At 43.3% G+C, this 6,653-nt stretch overlaps 1 protein-coding gene across 2 annotated transcripts in view; it reads left to right on the top strand.

Annotated features, from left to right (window-relative positions):
* Positions 1–6,653, top strand: part of EXOC4 (exocyst complex component 4) — a 790,055-nt gene that overhangs the window by 436,926 nt on the left and 346,476 nt on the right. The gene's annotated exons all lie outside the window — the stretch shown is intronic.

Consider the following 6,653-nt stretch of genomic DNA (forward strand, 5'->3'; position numbering starts at 1 on the left):
GCCCCCCCCCCCCCCCCCGCCTGGCCCCCGTGCAGCAGCTGTCCCATGGTGCAGGTGCAGTGCAGCTCGACAGGGCACTGCACACTGGATGCTTCAGATAGATTTGGAGCTTTTAATGGGTCTCCCGATTCGATTTGGAGATTCGGCCCCCCCAAATCAGGCCAAATCTCCCTCAAATTGAATCGGCGACCAAAGCTTCACACAGCCTTGCTAGCTATATTAGCGTTACTCATTAAATAATGACATTTTGGTACTTCTACATTTTTATTCCAGTTGTCCTTTTCTGCTGCAACTATACTCATTTATTTGTGCGTAGTATTCACAGCTGTCTTTACCACTTAGGAAATTACGAGTATGTATATTTTGGATTTTCCTATTTCCTGTATTTTGTCACCATCTGGGAGATGTTTTGGGTGAGTTGAAGTTGTTTTTCAATTTCTGTCACTGGCGGTACCATGCCAGTGTCAGATGATGGACAAAAGCAGAAAGTCATCACTGAAGCAGAGAGCAGCTAGCAAAATCTCCAGTGAAGTTGCATGCGCTTAGAGCGGAAAGAACCAGCGTGTATTTAAAGTACACGTACTCACAGGTGTACACATTTAAAATACAAGCACTGCTGTCGAGCTAAAAATTGTAACGCTACTATTTAAAGGCAAGATTTATTGAAAATGAGAACGCGAAAATCACCTTCACCTTGGCCTGATGGTTCTTTCCTTGACTGAATAGCTTTCGACACTTTTGATACCCATGTCACTGCAAAAATGGGGGGTGGAAATTCCTGTCCCTTGTGACAAGTCACCTTCCAGAGACCAGTTTTGTCACAGGTCATTAATGTTCATGATTACACAGGTTAATGCGGCTGTCTCTTTTGTTTGCTGAACTCCACAGAGATTTGTCTCAGAGGGATGCTTGGCAGGGGGTGGCAAAAGGGTTGTGAAGAGCAGTGCTTAGGGGCTGTCTCTCTTGTGCAGCGTGTTGAAACAGCTACAGACCCGGAGGAGGTTGCAGGGAATTGTTCGTGAGCAGCATGTAACTTCAGTGTCACTTTAGTTCTCATAGGAAATGCTCTTTCTTCAGAAAGAGATGGAGATGGGATGCTTCAAGGTTGCTGCTTGGGGCAAGAATTACGGTTAGCTCATGCTGGAGCACACCCGCCGCACCACGAGAGGAATATGTTCCCAAGCTGTCTGGAGGCGCTGCGCAGCTGCGGGATGGCGCTAGCAAAGGTGGTCAACACGCTTCAGCCGGAAAACTGCTTCCGTTTAGGATTTATTGCGTTTCCATTTGTTTCACCTGTTGTTCCTGAATATTTGCCATGTGGCAAGTCACTTACCAGTTTTAAAATGCTGCTGTCATTACTTTTTCTTTTTTTTCTTTTTTTTCTTTTTTTTTGCTATTTCTGTACAAAATTCTGTCTATTTGCCCACTTATGTCGAGGAAGTGATTAAATCTTGAAAAACGCAACACAAGATAAAAGGCAGAAAGCACTAGCTCTCTGATCTTCAGTTTTTCTATAGCACCAATCACGGCGATAGCTAAGCACTGATGGAGTCTGTCTGCTTTGCTTACGAAGTATGCAGCAGGATGGCTCAAACGCACACAGAGCCATGCCACCTTTCCTAGAGGGCGGGTGAGAGGGAGATTATGGTGTGTTATGGTGATACACAGACGGACAAGGCTCTTTGGGTCAATCCGGTATCTTTTATTAGACCAACTCAAATAGCTGGAAAAATTCTTCTTAGCAAGCTTGGACAAAGTCAGTAAATCCTCTTGCTAACAAGCTTGCTAAGAAGAATTTTCCCAAATGCTTGAGCTGGTCTAATAAAAGATATCAGATTTACCCAAAGAAACATCTCTGCCTATGTCCTTAGACCAACAGGGCTACAACCTACACCGGTGATGCACAGGGGAAGAAAGAAAACCTTTACACTGCTTCGTGCTCTAACTTGGTCTGCAATCCTGTCAGCTAGTGCCTAGAGGTGCTGGGGGTAAGAAGGGTGTTCGTACCCGAAAGCTTGCAAAGAAGATTTTTTCCAACCATTTGAATTGGTCTAATAAAAGGGACCACATTTACCCAAAGAGCCTCGTCTGCCTAGGGGAGTAGTTCTCAAACTTTTTTGTACCAGGACCCATTTGTAAACATCAATGGCCAGTCCTGACCCAGTGCCCCCCACTCCCAACCCATTGCCCACCATCCCAGCCCTCCAGTGCATGGGACATGGGGGCCCCAAGCAGCCCCTCGCAGGCTGGAGCTGTGCCTACCTGCAGGAGAAAAGCCATGGTTTCCCACGTTTTTCTTCTTTAAAGGAGAATCTATTGTTAAAGTTCATTGATTCATTTTTTAAATTTGTTCACGACCCTTTCATATATTCTTGCAACCCACTTTTGGGTCATGACCCACGGGTTGAGAAACGCTAGCCTAGCGGGTGCTGGGCTTTACCGAGGAAGGAGGTGACATGGACTTTGTCCTAAAATTCTCAAGATCTAGAGCAGATACTCTCAACCTTATTAGATTCGAGGTGCCATGCCAGCACTTACTTTTGTAGTCAAGATGCACGTAAAAGTTAACAGAGCAGTTCTCTTGCACAGGACTCAGAAAGACCACAGCAGGTCAGGATGTTTGTGATGCTCCAGATTCCTGTTTGAGCTCTCTCGGTTGATCTTGCGAATCACTTACAGTGCCAGTGTTTACTATTGCATTCAAAGCATCCTTCAAAGGATCTCATGGCAGCTAGTCTGGAGCAACAGGAAGGTTTGGCCTCTTCTTGATGCTCTTTGAAGGGACATTTCTGCAGAGCTCCCCAATGTGTTGCTGTCTCTCATTCTGAAATGCTCTTTCATTTGCTTCTATTAGAGAAGGGACACAGAAGAGCAACCTGCAAGCGGTGGTCCTGAAGGGATTCAGGACTGGAGATCTTCAGTTGGTGTAAGCTGTCTTAAGTGATGACTACAGCTTGTACCAGCTTTAAGGGGCTCTCCCAAGTCCGAGCACAACTGAGGCCAAATAGGCAATAAACGCTGTCAGAGCTGTGACTCTGCGGGAGAGACGTACCAGAGCAGGAGTGGTGCACAGGGCAGTCGGTGGCAGTTCCCAGCTGCAGTAGCACAGCTGGCCGGCAGTGGTGACCACTGTCATTTTTGCATTGCCCCACCACCCTTACACTTAAATCAGCCCCCAGAGCTGCTGCCCCGTTCGCATCCCCTGCTTCTCCCCTTAGCTGTGCTGCTGCTCCAGGGTGCTCTGCGGATAGTTCCTGACCTCTCCCAGGAGATTTTTACTGGTGTTAGCAATGCCAAGGTTTGCAAGGTAAGGCACGTCCTCGTCTTTCTTCCTCATTTTTAGCTAAATTTTCCAGATGGTGTTCCCCGAGTCTTGGTGTCACAGCTCCCAGCAGTTTCCACTTTAATGGAGCCTGGCTAGCGTGTTGTGCAAATGTATCAAGCACAAAATCTGCTGGCCTAGGCTTCTTTCAAGAAGAAAATTGGAGGGGAGGATGAGTAGTTCATTAGACTCCCCCTCCCCCCCCAAAAAAGAAATTGATCTTAACCAGGAATAGGATTTTGCAGAGCTGCTGCAATAAAGGTTTTCAAGCCAGTGCTCCCACACTTAACATTTTTGGCTGTCCTGTGTTCCCTCTACATTGATGGTGAAGAGCTTCGGAGGTTGGCCTGAACCAGTGATTATGGCTATAAGCCAGTGTCTTTTTAGGTCTGAGTGTGTTAACACGGGTTTGGTTAGCTATTAATTGGCTAATGGCACCTTCATTCTTATGCTTGGAGGCAAAACTCATTTGATAACGGAAACTTTGTTCCCCTTACTATGTTTATAACTCTGTACGGGACTGTACGGTTTTCCAGTGATGAGAAATTTGTCCTTGCTTTGCATATCAAATATAGGAAATATTTATGCCCACAGTTAAATTCCATATGCTGATAGGTATCAGCATGAATATACATTATACTTTCAGAATTGCATAGAAAATAGAGAGCACCAATTGCTTGACTCCTTATTAAAATGAATGTCAGAAAGGACATGACGTAATTATCTTAGGTGGGTTTTTTTCCCTGCCTTTGCTTGGAGTCTATCCATTTTATAGGGTTTTTTGCTCACTAATTTTGCCATTCGTCTCAGAGGTTCCATACTTTCAGCATTCGCAGAAGAGAAGGAAGCGTATTGGTATCTCATAATTATATGTTGATATGGGAATAGTGTCGTGTAGGTAGGGAGTCAGAAGATTTATTTGGAAAGCTGTGCTGATATTGATAAACCTTAGGAAAACTTGGGTTAACCCAAGGCACTCAGTCCATGGATAACTAATCATAACCTCTGAAACACTAATGGGTACTTTAGCCTCGCTTTAAATCTACTAATCCCATTTCCCCATTCTCTTACATTTTTCCGTGCCTCAGCCCAAAGTTGATGCTTGTAGTCCAGGAGCGAAAAGTAAAATGTGTTTGAGCCTGTCTGTGTACAGCAAGAAATAATAGACTTAAATGCTAATGATATGCAAAGTAGCCTTGCAGATGAGCTTAATTTGTTGGAATGGGTTGACTTGTTTAAAAAAAGGGGGAAAAAAAAGAAGAATCTAGAGGCATGTTGTTTTTTAATTTTTTTTTTTTTAATGTACTGCTTGCATCCTATGGTGATCAGCTGCTTTGTCATCTTTCACCAGCATGATATTTGGATCTATTCTTGCAGTGTGAATTATATGTACCTGTAAGGCCTGTAAAAGATCAGTGCAGTGACCAGCATTGAAAGGACTTGGCATCTACTCTGCATCTCACAACCATCCCAGTATTTGCAGCACTATATTCAGAAGCACCATATGACATTTCATACCCGCACACAGTACACGTCCATTTTTAACGACACTTACCACTCTCTTTACAGGGAGAATTGAAACTTCTTATACTCTGTAGCTTCAATTATGATAGCACGGTGAAGGGCATGAGAGTCGGGGGCACATAAGAAATAAGATGGAGAGAAGTCTAGAAAGCTTTGCATCTCTTCTTCAAAGCCAAATTGCGACACAAGCATGCTCATGGTTCTTAGAAGAAAAGTGCTTCATGGGGGTAGCAAAGATTAAAAGCCTTATTACTGTATACCAGTGCATTTCTAAAATGAGTCTGGATTGGTTTTCCAGGGGTAGTTGTGGAAGCCTTATTGTGCAAGGCATTTTTAAATCAACACGGTACAAAACATTTAAAAATACACCATACGAAGCAATGTTGCATTGGCAGAGAACCAGAGTGGATGGGCCAGAAGGCCTTTTCCATCTCTAACTTCTGTGATTGTTTGAGATGTTTAGCCACGAGATTTCACTTGCCTACTTTCACAGCTGTCTTTCAGGCGTCTGCAGGCAATGTGTTAAGTGTCAAAAAAAATTAAATAGCTCCAAGTTTTAATCATCTATTCTTACACGGTTGAGTAACCTTATCTTAAATATGACTTACTCTATGGGGGATTGACAATTTTGACAACTGTTGGTTGTATTTCACAACAACAATGAAAAAAAATGGCTTTCAAGAAGATGGCATTGGCACATTCAGTACTTCTAGAAAGATGTTATCAGCGCTTTTATGAATCTTTCACCCAGGTTTGTATCTTTGCTTTTCTTGCATAGATCCTATCAATTTTCCCCTCCATTTTGACAATGAAAAGAATTTTAATTTTTCTGTGGTGGGAAGAAGTGAAAAAAAAGCCATGTGGAAGTTTTAAGAGATCTCAGATAGAAACAAGTGCAGTTGCTAAACGGTTACTGAAGCATATGCACTGATTTGTTTTTTTGTTTTTTGTTTTTTTTTTTGTTTTTTTAAAGATCTAAATTGGCAAAAAAAATATAACTTGAATTTAAAGCAGTATTTGATGTCACTAAGTGACTGGTATGGTATGTTCAGCTTCAGAAGTTCAGCTGCTTGGAGATTTAACTAGATGGACGTCTTCTATTGACAGTACATGTCGCCTTTACCCTGCAGTGGCCACTGAATGATCAACAAAAAATAACTCCGTCATTTGAGATAAGTAAAAATCCCTAGAAGAAGGGTGAAAACAAGGAGCATGGTCCATTAGTCTGGCTGCAGCGTGTGTGTGACAATGAGCCTTGAAACCATTGCTTTTTGTCTTTTTAAAGCTGACATCTCAAGGAACGGGGTGATCTCTGAATTCAGGCTTTAAACACTCTTGCATGGTAAGTCCCTGTCTCCTGATGACTTCCCACCACCAAGCATCACAGACAGATTACAAGAGTTTCTGAGCACTTTAGCTGATTTTCTCACTCCTGCTTTTAACAGTAATTTGTGTTGCTCTGCTTTTCCCATGAGCCAGGTTTCTCGGGTACAGACTGGAGCAGTGGTTCTCAGCCTTGTTCGACTCAAGACAGCATTTAGCAAGTGCCAGCTCTTGGCTTTCAATATTTTTGTTTCGACCAAGGAAAATCATAGAGCAGTTCTTCCGTTGTAAGTGAACTGACACCGACCACAACAGGTCAGGATATTTTCAATAACATGGTTCCCATGGGCCAACATAGTTCTCATCTTCAAAAAAAGGGAGGAAGGAGGACCCGGGGAACTATAGGCCAGTTAGTCTTACCTTGATCCTGGGCAAGCTTTTTGAGAGAATTATCCTGGCGCATGTCCATGAGGGGCCAGCGGGG

This window comes from Gavialis gangeticus, unplaced genomic scaffold (genome assembly GCF_001723915.1).
Source record: "Gavialis gangeticus isolate Ggan-Ray unplaced genomic scaffold, GavGan_comp1, whole genome shotgun sequence".
NCBI classification, from domain to species: Eukaryota; Metazoa; Chordata; order Crocodylia; family Gavialidae; genus Gavialis; species Gavialis gangeticus.